Consider the following 15,396-nt stretch of genomic DNA (forward strand, 5'->3'; position numbering starts at 1 on the left):
TGCAGGATAGATTTTGTCTTGATGGGTTTGGAACTACCCTTCTGTACTCACCAGCAAGGATATTCAGAATGATAGTGACCAGACAAGACTGTGCAGCAGAGGGAATTGGAGGTGGAAGATGTCTTGGTTCCTAAACAATCATCTTCTAATGATGAGAATTGGAGCAGAGTGAGTGCAATGAGCCTTATGAAGGTTGAGTTCCCATCTCCAGATCAGCTCCCGAATAGCTTGAAAATTCAGCTTGCCACTCACATAGGAAGAAATGAAAAGGGAAATCCTCCCACCTGCTCACACTGCCTCCACCACTTGAGAACTACCACCCCCAATCTTTTGTACAAAAAAGTTATTCAATCAAGAAAATGATGAATGCACATCCCTAACAAGGTTCTGTTGCAAGTATTGGCATTGATTGTGAAGCAACTGAAAAGATAAGTTGACATTAAGGGTACAATAATTGGCAATCATAAGCAAAACAAAGTGGAAATAAAAAAAGGATGCTACTAAAAAAAGAATATTTTACAACATAACATTTTTATCAAACATTGATCAGAAATACTTGGTTAATTGCAATAGCTTTCCCTTACACCTCCTACCACTTCCACCTGCTGTATCACTTGTGGCTTCAGCAAAGATAGAGGCAGGCTACTCAGATCCCTAGCCAGATTGCTAAAATATTTTGGGCCTATGTCTTCCAGGATTTGGAGCACTTAAAAGTTCCACTAAAGGCTCGTCCACCTACAGCTCTACAGAGGAAGATTCATCCATCCGGAGACAAGGCTGCAAATTGGTTACTAGTTGGAGTTGAAGCTGGCAATGGGTGAGACATGGGAGCACTTTGACTGAAGTTTCTGCTTCCGTGGTTTTTTCATCCCTCTTCTGGGCTAGCAACACAACACTTCCACCACTCTGTTGAAGGTGAGCTTCGTTTACATCAATAACACACAGTATTCCATGAATTAAGAAACCTGCTGTGATACCGCCATAAGGTCCAGGAGGAATTACTGGCTGATCACTTTCTGGGGTTCGTTGAGTATCTGCTCCCCTGATAACAAGCTGTGTCCTGCCCAGCTGGAATTCATTACCTGAGCTTTTTATAAAGCCAGCTAGGACTGGGCCTAAATAAAGGCAAAATACTGCAGATGTTGGAAACTGTAACAAAAACAGAAAAAGCTGGAAAATTTCAGCAAAGCTTTGACAAACAGTCATCCTGACTTGAAATGTTGGCTCTATTCTCTTGCTCCACAGATGCTGTCAGACCTGCTGAGATTTTCCTGCATTTTCTGCTTTTGTTTCAGGTCTGAGCCTACTGAACTGTAGTCCCAGGCAGGGATTACTATGTGTACACCACGGTACTGGTTTTACTTTGCATTCTGTAATAAACCACATCCAGTTGGGCCTCTTGAGTCATTACATCTGTTATTCCATTTAAGGCAGATGATATGTCCTGCACTCCTGTTGTCATGGCCCACATAGATTCATTTGACAGTCATGCTTGAAGCTTTGCCAAGGCAGCCACTCTGTCCATGGCAGATGTTTGAAAGCACCACCGACAGCAATTCATTCCTATTGGAGTTGAACTCATATATCTTCTCTGCCGTTTGGATAGTGTGCATAGCATTTCTACTTTATAACTACATAAACTTTACAAACTATATTTGTAATTTTTATCTCTTTATAGCTTTATCGCTATCATTTTCCTTCTCAAAGACAACCAGAAAGCTTGTGCTCACTTGGGAGGTGTGAACCACTAGGTTTAAAATTCCACTAACCTCTGGACGCACCAAAATACAAATATTTGATGCATGGTTATATATCTACAATTCGACAGAATTACATTTTTCTAAGAAATCATTGTCACGCATGTCATGGTACTCTACACTGAAGGCTCTGGAAGAGAAAATAAACATATCATAGGAATCATAGGATCCCGACAGTGCAGAAGGAGGCCATTCAGCCTATCGAGTCTGCACCGACCACAATCCCACCCAGGCTCTATCCCCGTAACTTCACATATTTACCCCGCTAATCCCCCTGACACTTAGGTCAATTTTCCCCTGGCCAAATCAACCTAATCTGCACATCTATGTCTGTGGGAGGAAACCAGAGCACCCGGAGGAAACCCACGCAGACACAGGGGAGATCGAGCAAACTCCACACAGACAGCAACCCGAGGCCGGAACTAAATCCGAGTCCCAGGCACTGTAAGGCCAGTAAGAAGTCTCACAACATCAGGTTAAAGTCCAACAGCTTTATTTGATAGCACAAGCCACAAGCTTTCAGAGCACTGCTGTGAAATAATATATGAATAATCATGGCAGAGTGATCTTGACAAACACACTGAGACTTCCCCCAGTTCAGTCACTGATGAAATAAAGTTAGCAAGAATGTCAGAGATATTTGTAACTATATCACCTGGCATCTATCTCTCTCCAGTCTGTCCATCTCAATTGACACGGATGCAGATTTAGCCTTATCCTCATGGTTTCCTACTCTGCATCTGTTTACTGAAAAAGTTGTGGTAGACCACTTCAAAACCATTCCATCTTTCTCATTTTTCACATTCTCTTCTCCTACAACAAGTGATAGAACAGTCCTGAGACTGACTGAATATCATATATTCACTTAATGGTTGCAGAGCATTCAATGAAGGTGACTATCAGGCAAATACATCACAATCAGGATTGACCAGAATTGGAATGGTAGATAGACAAATGGGGAAGTGCGTAGGAAGTAAAGACTGAGTATTGTTGAATTTTAAATGGATGTTAGGAGTGATGTGATGGAACATGCTTAGTAAAATAGAGTGGTGGGGGGATAGTTGCATATATCATAAAGGTGAATCAACAACTGTACTCATTTTTCCTGACTAGTTAACTAACCACCCCCCCGCCCAACTCCGGACTATGTTACTGGGGGCACAATGTGCTTGCTACGTGCTACCTCCGACCATGCCTTGTTGGTAAGAGCATCATATTTCTTCCAGTCATAGCGAACAAAATCTCCCTCCTGTTTCTGACTGCACCCAGCAGAAAGCCAAGGGAAGAGTTGGCTTTGTCTGTCAATTCATGTTCAACAACATTTACCATCTCCTTCCAAAGCTTCCTAGCTCTCCCAAATTCCATTTTTGTGTTGGCTCCATTTAATCAATTTGCAATTGTGCCGTGTGGTATGCATCATGCCCCATCCGCAGCTAAGATAGAAAAATCGTAATGAAAAATTTAATTAAGCGCTCAACTTTAAATTGGAGATCCAGCCCATTAAGTTTTCTTCTAACTTTATGCACACAATTCCACCATGGCTGAGAACTTGCCTTTGTCTCAATCTCGAGCCCAGTCTCATGCTTTGAAACTTACCAAAGAAAATGAAGTATCCACTGAGCCCAGAGTCAGTTGCAATCTCTTCTAACGAACTCATTACTGATCTAACATTTCTAACTTTAGGTCAAACCACACGGTAAATAAGTTGCAACTAGATAATTAATTTAGTTTCATTGTTTCCAATCCCACGCTATAATTAGTTGGGGGAGATATGTTACAAACTGCAGATCAGATTTTATTGGCATCTGCTAATTGTACAAAAATGTATCTACAAGTGAGAAGAATTTTTCAAAATATACATTCACCAACATGGCCTCACAATTGCTAATTTTGGAAAATCATAGCCCTGCAATTAGTTAGACGAAAAAAATAAGCATTATATGTAGTCAATGGAAGAACAGGATATTTATCACCCTAGAGTGAAGTGTGTATTAATCATCCATTGTAAAAATGTTCCATATCATATATTAACTACACAGATTTTTACCTTGATTTTTAATTTTGGCCAAATTTTTGCAATGGTGAAACTTGGATCAGACAGTCATGTCATTTTGCATGCTCTTTGAATGTACATAGTTACATAGCCATGTTATATGTTTGTGTTCTGGAAGTTACAGGAAAGTTTGGGGAACCAGTAGATTGATCCCTGAAAAATATCAGGACCTACTGATGGAAAAATTATTGATCTAAAATATTAATCTTTTTTCTCTTTCCATAAATGCTGTCTGAACTGCTGAGAGATCCCAGCATTTCCTGTTTCTAATTATGAGCAATAGCTGGGGTGGACAATGTTAGATTGTACAGTAAAATGTCTTTCATGACTCTTAGCTTACCTTGTATGCAATTTTAGTATGCATCTGGAGCATTGCAGTGCACTCTGGCCATGAATGAAGCATTGAACTGAATTAAATTGAAGTAGCCATGAGTACTGCATGGGCCTCGGTTGTGCCTGTCTTTTTGTGGGGAATGTGGAACATTCCTCGGTTCAGTACTACTCAGGCCCACTCCCACAAATCTTTTTCTATGACATCAATGACTGTATTATTGCTGCTTCACGTTCTCATCTGCACCTGGAAAAAATTATCAATTTTGCTTCCAACTTCCACCCCTCTATTACCTTCAAATGGTCTATCTCCAATACTTCCCTTTCCTTCCTTGACCTCTCTGTCTCTGTTTCAGTGATGCACTGACCACCAATACTTGTTACAAACCTACAATTAATTCAAGTACATCTCCTAACACCCCATTTCCGGTAAGGACTTCACTCAATTCTCGCAGTATCTCCTCCTATGTCGCCTGATGGTGACACCTTCAAAACTGGTGGTCCTTAACCGAGCCATGCCTCGTCCTGTGCTTGACGGGGCAATCAACAGGATTAATTTCTCCCATTTTTGGCCTCATCCCTTCTCCTTCCCCCAGAACCATGATAAGTTCCCTCTTGTCTTCACTTTCCACCCTACAAATCTCCACTATTTCCGCCAACTCCAGCATGATGCCACCATGAAACACATCTTCCCCTCACCCCACCCATTAACATTCTGCAGGTACCTCTCTCCCTGGACATCCCGGTCCAATCATCCCCTTCTTGCATTACCTTCCCTTGCAACACTTATCACTTTATCTCCTTACTCCTCACCGTTCAAGGACCTAAATATTCCTTTCAGGTGAAACAACATTTCATTTGTGCCCCCTTCAATTTAGTCTACTGCATTCACTGCTCCCAATGCGATCTCCTCTACACTGGGGAGATTAAGCACAGAACAGGTGACTGCTTTGCAGAACATTTTTGCTCAGTCCACAAACATGATCCCAACCTTCTCGTTGCATGTCATTTTAACTCAGCATCTTGCTCTCATGCCCATATATCTGTTCTGGCCTGCTGCAATGCTGCAGTAAAGCCCAACACAAACTGGAGAAGCAGCAACTTGTCTTCCGATGAGACATGTTACAGTCTTCTGGACTCAACATTGAGATCAACAACTTTACACTGTAAGCTTTCTCCTCCATCTTGACCCCTTTTTGAAAAATCCAAAATGCTTTTTTCTCAATAACCTCCCCCCACTGTGACATCTGTCACTTGTTCTTCTGTTTGCTCTCACTGAGCACTGACCTTTGTTCTCCCAATAACATATTCTGCTATCTTACCTTTATGCCACTACCAGCACCTCCTTTTGCCCTTCACACGGCCATTAACATTTCCTCTGTCCTATGTCCTACACATCTTTGTTGCAATCTCTCCTAGTTCCCACCTGTCACTGACCTTCTACACTGCTGCAGTTACTCCACCCCCTCTTATACAGTAAATACACATTTCTTCCTTTCTTTAACCCTAAAGAAGCCATATGGCTCAAAATAGTGTTTCGCTCTCTCTCCACAGATGCTACCAGACCTGCCGAGTTTTTCCAACATTTTTAGCTTTTAATTCAGACTTCCAGTATCTATAGTATTTTGTTTTTATTATAAACTGGTAGCCTTAATGCCCCAGTGAAATCAAGATAATGCTGACATATGATTCAAAGTTGACCCAAAAGACACACTGGTAAAAGTATGCAAACAACACATTGCAAAAGAAGCCCAGTCACCCACAGAATACCTGACAACTTTGTTCTGATGGAAATATTTATATACTGAGTTGTAGTTTTGATTATTTCACAATATATTTTGCTGGAGATTTCCTCCTTATGGTAGATACTTGAGAACACCCAAATATATAAAAGGAGCAAATCCAAAGGTCATGTCTACACCCATGTTGCGTGCAAAGATGCACCGAATCTCACTCTAATCCTGTGTTTGAACTCAGTTTGAACCACCATCAGTTTAAAAGTTAAGAAATAATTAATGATATACAAAGTTAAAAGTGTAGACTTCTTCCAGTTATCATTTTTTTCTCCTAACGTTCATACAATCTGAGAACTACATGTATATGATACAGTAAGTAGTATCGCTTCTCAGCCTTTCGGCTAAGATCAATTGTAGTATTGACATGCTGCACTTGGTTGAAGTCATTAGGCTACATTTCAGCTTCATTTGAAGCTATTTTTTAAAGCGGCATCTCAGCCTCTTGGCTAAGATGCAAATTAGATAAAGCCTTGGAGGAGGAGCTACACCTAGTCCAATCGGCTTGGATCATGCAGATCAAGCCCAAGACAGGAGGTGAGAGCCCTGTCTTGTCAGCTTGGATCGGAAATGTCCCAACTTGTTGGGACTCTGAATTGGCTTTAATTTGACTTGATTGGATTGGAATAAAGTAAACAAAAAAAAAGTGTTTTACTCCCAAATTGATGCTCATAACAAGATTAAAATCTGTATATTTCAATTCAGTTGCTGAAATAATCACGCTTTGTTATTACCAGCTCATGTGCAATGATAAAGTATTTATTTTGTTACCTAGGGTTAGTTTCAGCTTATCTATTAACTACTTTGTATTGGGATCAGGAACACATATGTTAGGATAGTTTGCAATAAAGTTTCATTATATTTTAGGTTCTTTTAAGACAACTAAAACATGAATTGGCAATTTATTGGCAGCCGCAATTTATTTTGATAAATATGGAATGGAACTTGGACAATAACTTGGCAGAATGGTGTTGTAAACTCGAGTGTGATCCTTAGACCCAGAAGCAGTAAAATTCCAAATGGTATGTTTATTTCCTTTCTGCCACCACGAGTAAGCAGCAATATTTATATTGAAATCCATTCATTCATACTGAAGACTATTTCTAGGCTTGGAGCCAACTTTAGGCTGACGTCACACTGCACACTAGGAACACAATGTGCTGGCAGAGGAACAAATATTCACTCCAGTAAAGAACATGCAAAAGCATGTCCAGAAAATTTATACTGAGTCTTGGATCTAGTTAAATAATCTTAAATCATTTCACCTGGCTTTCGTCATGATATGCTCTTCCTCCTAGGACTGCCTCTGGCTGGAAAGTGTAACAAGTACAAGGTATTATTAACATATATCATGGGAACAGAGTGCAGATGAATTTAATTCCATGATACGTTCACTTAGAGAGAAAGTTAAACTAGGAGAATGACCATGACAAAACTGAGTCAGTGAGGCAAATTCACAATTACGCCAAGTCACCACCTGTCCTTTCATTACTTGTGCCTGTGCCTAGGAGGCTGTGACGTAGTAGTATTGTTGCTGGACTAGTAATCCAGAGACCGAGAGTAATGCTCTAAGGATCTGGGTTTGAATTCCACCAGGCAGATGGTGAAATTTGAATTCAGTTTTAAGAAATGTGGAATTAAAATAAAAAGTCTAGTGATGATCTTGAAACCATTGTTAATTGTCACAAGAATCTATCTGGTTCACTAATGTCCTTTAGGGAAGGAAATCTGCCATCCTTAGCTGGTCTGGCCTATATGTGATTCCAAACATGCAGCAATGTGGTTGACTCTTAAATGCCCTCAGGGATGGGCAATAAATGCTGGCCAGTGAGTGACGCTCTCTTCCCGTGAGGGAATAAAATAAAGGAAGCGGGAATGATGCTCAATTTGAAGTTTTATATTAAAGCTTCGTCATTGTAAGTTGACATTTCAATAAAGGATCTTTATAGAAGAAAACCTTAAAGGAATACGCTGAGGTGTTTTAATGTTGCTGATCCATTTCTGTACACAATGGGAAATTCAGAGGTTTTGGAAATGAGAGCTATCACCCTAAAATTGTAACAACAGTGCTTGAAAGGTTTCTAGCTGGTGTCATATAGACTTAAGTTGGATGCAATGATCAATATTTTAAGTGATTTATTTTGGTTCCCATTTGCTGGTCCTCATTTTATGTTAACGGAAGATGCAGATGAAGTAGACTTTCCAAGCAGATTATCCAGAATCCAGATGAATGGTGCAACAAATTCAAAGGGCTGAACGGTCTGCCTTTGTTCCAATGATGTATAATAGTGATACGGTGACACGTAATAGTGAGCCTGTTATATGTGACACTCTTTGTGAGGTGCACACAACAAGTATTGTTACAGGGGTGTGAGAGCAGCATTAGGTTACAGGGGTGTGAGAGCAACCAAGTAGGTTACAGGGGTGTGAGAACAACCAAGTAGGTTACAGGGGTGTGAGAGCAACATTTAAAAATGAATGTTGTGGAGTGTTTCTGCTTAAAATACATTTTCAAGAATTAAAAGGCAAAGAGAAATACTAGTAAGGCGGTTGGTTTGGCTCAGTTGACTGGACAGCTGGTTCATGATGCAGAACAACGTCAACAACAGAGGTTCATTTCCCATGCCAGCTGAGGTTATTCAAGAAGGCCCCGCCTTCTCAACTATGCCCCTTGCCTGAGGTGTGGTAATCTTCAGGATAAAACTTTACCAGTCAGCTCTCCCCTTTGAAGGAGAGCGTCTAGATTTCTGGGACTATGGTGACTTAACCTTAATAAAACCTAATTTGGACTTGTAAGATCTAACAGTGAATTTTTGTGAAAAGGCATTTTAATTAGAAATGTAAAAAAAACACTTCCTTCACATTCTGTAACGTTGGCCTACTCCTGCTCCTATTTCTTATGTTCTTACACTGCAAGGGATACCAATGTTACGTACAAAACCAACAAAGCATTAACATAAAGGTAGCAAGCAGCACATCAGATAAATATCACTCCCATACCATATTTTCTGGTCCACAGCACCACCTAAAGGTTTTGTGCTAATGATCAAGCAAATTTACTTGTAAAAGTAAAACCTTTGAATGGTGTGCTGGGAAGGTAGTAGGTGAGCCACTACTGTCCTCAACACTTTTGGCTGGAAAGAAAGAAATTAGCTGGGCCTTGGAAGCTAGTTGTGTGTGTGTGTATGGTGAATAACTTCCTGAAAGTCATTTGTCATCAATTACACGTGAAGAATGACAACTCAGGCATGGTACAATAGAGTTGTTGATACATGTGGAAACATACTGCAGCAGGAGTCACCTGAAGAGAAGAAAAGGGAAAGAATGCTGAGGAAAAAAAACACCTCGCTGAACTTTCCATAGCATGCCTATCAACGTTTGTTCAATAACAATACAACTGAAGAATTAGAAGACAAATTGTTGCAGCTTTGCATGTGTGTATGTCTTAACAGAGTGAATGCTAAATTTTAATCCCAGTCAACAAAATATTTTGCTTAAAATGTGAAAATAATCAAAAATAATAGAAATCAATGACATGAACACATCCGTGTAGAAATCTATGTTAAATATCCCCAGATTTTAGGTATATACGTTATATTCATAGAAATGAATAAAAGCTGACCAGCTGGCTCAACAAAGCTGACAAGTTAAACAGAATGAGGTGTGTGTTTTCATAAAGTTCAAGATGTATCCAACATTCCATCACCAACAAAGTGAAAGATTGTGACAGAAAATGGAAGATTCTTCCTCATTTCTTGTGGAAAAATTATGTCAGAAAGTTGTCCCACTCAAGACCTGAGCACAAAAATTCAAGCTGGCACTCCAGTCTTCTATGAGGAAGGTTGGCATTTCAGAAAGTGTGGTCTTTCAGATGACATGTGAAAGCAAAGCTTTGTCAGCCCTGTCAGGTGAATGTGGATAATCACTTTGCACTATTTCAAAGAGCAGGGGAGATCTCCCCAGTGTCCTGACCAAATATGTATCCCTCAATAAAAATCAGAAACAAAAGATAACCTGGTCATTATCACAATGCTGTTCTGGGACTTGCTGTCTGCATTTGCTATATTACGTAGTGACAACACTTCAACAGCACTTCATTGACTGTAAAATGTGAGTCCTGAGATGATGAAAGCCACTATGTAAATACAAGATTAGTACATGGGTGGCACGGTAGCACAGTGGTTAGCACTGCTGCTTCACAGTTCCAGGGACCTGGGTTTGATTCCTGGCTCAGATCACTGTTTGCACATTCTCCTCGTCTATGGATTTCCTCCAGGTGTTATGGTTTACTCCCACAGTCCAAAGATGTGCAGTTAAGGTTAATTGGTCATGCTAAAAAAATTTCCCTTAGTGTCCTGAGAATCATAGGTTAGAGGGATTAGAGGGTAAAATATGTAGGGGCAGGGCCTGGATGGGATTGTGGTTGGTGCAGTCTCGATGGGTCGAATGGCCTCTTTCTGCACTATAGGATTTCATGAAATTTTCATTTTTTTCATAGTGTTACTTTATTGTCAGTGATAAAGAGGCACTCTTCTATTTCTCAGTTCAAAGGGATCCTACACTACCAGCCACCCCACACCCCCCCGCCCCCCGCCCCCAGTTCATATAGACCATATAGATAATTCTCTCACTCTTCTGTGGGTTCCAATTCACAAAAGCATTCTTCTCCCATTTGGTTTTGCATCACCTCCTTCCCGCCCTCTTTGAATAAATGTTGGTGCTCATTCCTGCTCCTCTGTCCAAGTTTCATGCTAGCCCCACTCAGTATGTTGTTACTTCTCTCTTCCAACTGTCAGATCATGTTGTAGACTCACCTTCATGCCTTCCTTCCCCACTTCATTTTGTCATTTCACACTATCACCTTCATTTATTTTTCTCATCCTCCAGCTTATGTTGGGATCTTTTCCACTCACCTCTGTCCCTTGCTCTAACCTGCAATACTGATTGCAACTCCTATATAATTCTGTTGGTCCAGTAGATGGAATTTGACCATTTACCATTCTCACCAACACTGTGCAGTAGAGTTCCAGCTCTTGACCCAGCAGCAGCAATTACTCAAGGCTGGCAGCAAGAATGAGGAAATGAGTTGGTTCTTGTCTGAACACAAAGCAGTGAACAGTTATAGAATAATTCAAATTTGACTTGGACCGAAAGAGCATCCAAAACTATTTGATTTCATTTGTTTAATTCAGAATGTTTGTTAATTTAAATTTTCCTGTACAATCAATAACTTTAAATTTAAACTAAAGATGAAATTTAGGGAGACAAAGGAACTTTAATAGGCAATAAACATGGCAAAGTAGCAATAAATAAAGCCTATAGTGTGTTGAATAGCGTATTGAAACTTACAATAATAAGCTATTGTGTCATACCCAGTAAAGGCATGTCATATTATGAACTTTCACTCAATATTTTTAAAATTGAACACAAACATGGTGTAAAGATGGCTGCCTCAAATCATGTGACTTTTGGCATTTGGACACAATCAGTATCAAGTCTCTGGCAAATAATTAAATATGGATATAGGCGATGGTACTTCACAACCATTTTTGAACACACACATCTCATTGCTTAAATTGCCTAAAGGTTATGGAGATTCCAAACTGTTTGTCTCTATGTTCCATTCTAGACCAAAAGGAAAATTGAAACTTTCCATGATCACTTCCTTCATCCAAGCTATTCTGAGCGGGGCTCAGAAGTGCTAGCCCAGCAATCTTGTGATCAAAACTAATTTCAGGGATGGCACCTTTATTAGCCAGACACAGCAAATCCATCAGAACAATTAGTCAGAATCAAACTCTGAAACTAGCTGAACGCCATCAAGCAGCCAAAGTACTTAACCTGTTTCAGTTTCGAAGTTCAACCAAGAAAGAACTGCCTAGATATTCAACTACTAGAAGCATCACAAATAGCTGTGGACCTTTTGCATTACAAGACCCTCATTTCAAATTTAAATAATCAAATCTATTCAAGAACCTCAAGCCAGCCATAAGGGAGACCAGAAATCATAAATCAGAGAGTGAATCAACCGTAATTTATAATAGTCCACAATCTTTATCTATATCCAGTCTTTGTGTGTGTATGTGAAACTGAGTGTGTAACTTTGAGTTAATTCAAACTAAGTGTGTGAAAATAAATAACCAGCTTTATTTTAACCTCACACACGTTTGCTGCAGTTCCTGGCTCTGCAGAGAATGGTTATGCCCATCCCAATATCCTCCATCATCCCCACTAAATTCCAAAATTCCCAGGCCCATTCTCTTCGCTTTATCAATTGCTCTCCTGAAACCTCATTCTTGTCCCATCTCAAGGGCAGCATGGTGGCACAGTGGTAGCACTGTTGCCTCACAGCACCAGGAACCCAGGTTCAATTCCAGCCTTGGGTGACTGTCTGTATGGAGTTTGCATATTCTTCCTGTGTCTATGTAGCTTTCCTCCGCGTCCAAAGATGTGCAGGTTAAGAGCATTGGCCATGGTAAATTGCCCCTCAGTATCCCAAGATGTGTTGGTTAGTTGGCTTAGCCATCGCAAATGATTTGATCTATTGTAGTCACATATATTAACATACACCAAAAAGTATTGTTTCTTGCATGCTATACAAAACATACCATACGTAGGGAAGGAAAGGAGGGAGTTCAGAATGTAGTGTTACAGTCATAGCCAGGAAGTAGCGAAAGATCGACTTAATATGAAGCAGATCCATTCGAAAGTCTGATGGCAGCAGAGAAAAAGCTGTTCTTGAGTGGGTCGGTATGTGTCCTCAGACTTTTATATCTTTTTCCTGACAGAAGAAGGTGGGAGAGTCCAGGGTGTGTGGGGTCCTTGATTATTCTGGCTGCTTTTCCAGAGCAGCAGGAAATATAGACAGTCAGTGGGTAGAAGGCTGGTTTGCATGATGAACTGGACTTCGTTCATGACCCTTTGTAGTTTTTTGCAGTCTTGGACAGAACAGCAGCCATACTAAGCTGTGATACAAACAGAAAGAGTGTATGTTTGCTGGCAAGAGTCATAGCAGACATTCCAACTTTCCTTAGCCTTCTGAGGAAGGAGAAGCATTGATAGGCTTTCTTAACTGTAGTGTCAGCATGGAGGGACCACGACAGGTTGTTGATCTGGACACCGAGAAACTTGAAGCTCTTGAGTATTTTCACTTCATCCCCATTGATGTAGACAGGGGCATGCCCTCCTGTACATTTCCTGAAGTCAATGAATATCGCCTTCATTTGTGGAGGATGGGGCGGGGAAGAGGACCTGGATAAAAAAAAATTCTGTCAACAAGTCAGTACAGATTCAGTGGGCCAAATGGCCTCCTTCTGCACTGTAGTGATTCCATGATTTCACAGACCACCACTCTAAATGTTGACACTCTCCCAATTGCAGAGGCCATCCTCTGAATGTGGAGAGTATTCCATCACACTCTGACTTATGCCTTGAGTAGATGGTGGACTCAGGTTTTGGGGAGTATGGAGATAATTTACTCACTGCAGAATTCCCAGCCTCTGACCTGGTGTTGCACCATGTTTTTTATGGCTGGTACAGTTCAGTTTCTGGTCAATGATAACCTTCCCAGAGTGTTAATAGTGAGGTGGAGGGGAGGGAGGGATCGTGTAATCAATAGGGAACATTCCCACTTCTAACCTACGATGGAGGAAAAGTCATTGCTGAAGTGGCTGAAGATGGTTGGGCTCAGGACACTACCCTGAGGAACTCCTGCAACAATGTCCTGAGATTGACCTCCAACAACAACTTTGTGCTAGGCATGATTCTAACCAGTAGAGAGTTTTCTGCTGGTTGTCAATGACCAGTTTTGCTAGATCCTGGAGTTCAGCTGTCTTGTCCATTTTTGGACCATGGTTGTAATGTGGTCAAGAACTGAGTGCACCTATAAAATCAAACTGAGCATCAGTGAGCAGGTTGTTGTTGTGTAAATGCTGTTTGATACCAGTGTTGATAACAATTTCCATCACTTTGCTGATGATCATATGTAGACTGGTGGGATAGTAATTGCCTGGTTTAGATTTGTGTGCTTCTATTCTATCAATGAGACAGGACATGTGACATTGTTTGTGATTCTGTAAGGTAAGATTCAGTGAGAGTATGACTACATCTGGCTGTTGCTTGACTAGCCTATGGGACAGCTCTCCCAATTTTAGCAAAAGCTTCCAAATGTTAATAAAGAGGACTTTTTAGGTCAACAGGGTTGGTGTGCTATTGGTTTCCGTGCTGAGGTTGATAATGGGTGGTCCATTTAGTTTCATTCCTTTTTGACTTTTAGCAATTTGGTACAACTGAGTGATTAGCTGGGCCACCTGAGAGACCATTAAAGAGTCAATCCTTTTTGACTGTCAGTGTGGAGTCATATGTAGGACAGACCAGGTAAGGATAACAGATTTCCTTCCCTTTGGGCACTTGTGAGTCAGATGGGTTCTGCAACAATCGGCAATTGTTTCATAGCCAGCTTTTAATTCCAGATTTATTAATTAAATTTAAATTCCACCAGCTGCCATGGTGAGATTATCCTGGGTCTCTGAATTACAAGTCTATTAATATTGCCAAGATGTCACCACCTCTCATTGTTAATTAACTTAATTAGATTTCAAGTTTAGAATATTACTCAATAATTATTCATAGTTACATTGTAGAGTTTAACTATTTATGCTATACATTTAATATGATACTTACATTTCCTTAATAGCGTTATAAACAACTGCCCCAGTTGAGAAGGGGATAAAAAACATAAATCATTGACCTGCATTTCTAATTAATACTTTCAGCCTTTGTCTCTGGTTTCCTCTTCTGGACCATTTCCTTTTGTGAAGATCAGAACAGCACCATCTTCCTCAGTGTACTGAATTCTCTCTCTTGCCAAATTCAAAAATTTAAGCTGTCTCCAACTACCTCCTTCATGCTATTTAATCATATTGGTAAGAACGATGTAAAATATGAATTTCTACTCTGATTACAATCTTTGTTTTGACATTAGAAAATTCAATTACCGAGGGCAAACTACAAAACTATTTGTTTTCCAGGAAACATAATGATGCAGTAAACATGAGACTGTACAATTCCTGGGTAATTATACAACTGATCCACTCTCCCAAACTCTCATCAACCACCCGATTATCCACTGAACCCCACCTAACCCCTCTGAACCACACCACCCGCCCCCCCCCCCCCCCCCCACTAAACAAGACTAGAACCTGCCATATGACCAGCCTGACCCTTAACAACTCCCCCGACCACCAGAGTGCCCAAACCCTAGCCTGACTAGTCCTGCCTCCCATAACACCCTGATCCCCAAGTTCTCCCACCAACCCAACCTGATAACCACCCCCCCACCAGCTGACACCCCAACTGCAAATCAATTTGATTAGCCCCCGAACAGATAACCTTTCCTGATGCAACCTATCCCCCTGACCCAACTCTTTATACCCACCTCACCTGCCTGCTACATTACTATCTC

This window comes from Carcharhinus amblyrhynchos, chromosome 16 (assembly GCF_965287045.1).
Source record: "Carcharhinus amblyrhynchos chromosome 16, sCarAmb.v2.hapA, whole genome shotgun sequence".
Taxonomy (NCBI): Eukaryota; Metazoa; Chordata; class Chondrichthyes; order Carcharhiniformes; family Carcharhinidae; genus Carcharhinus; species Carcharhinus amblyrhynchos.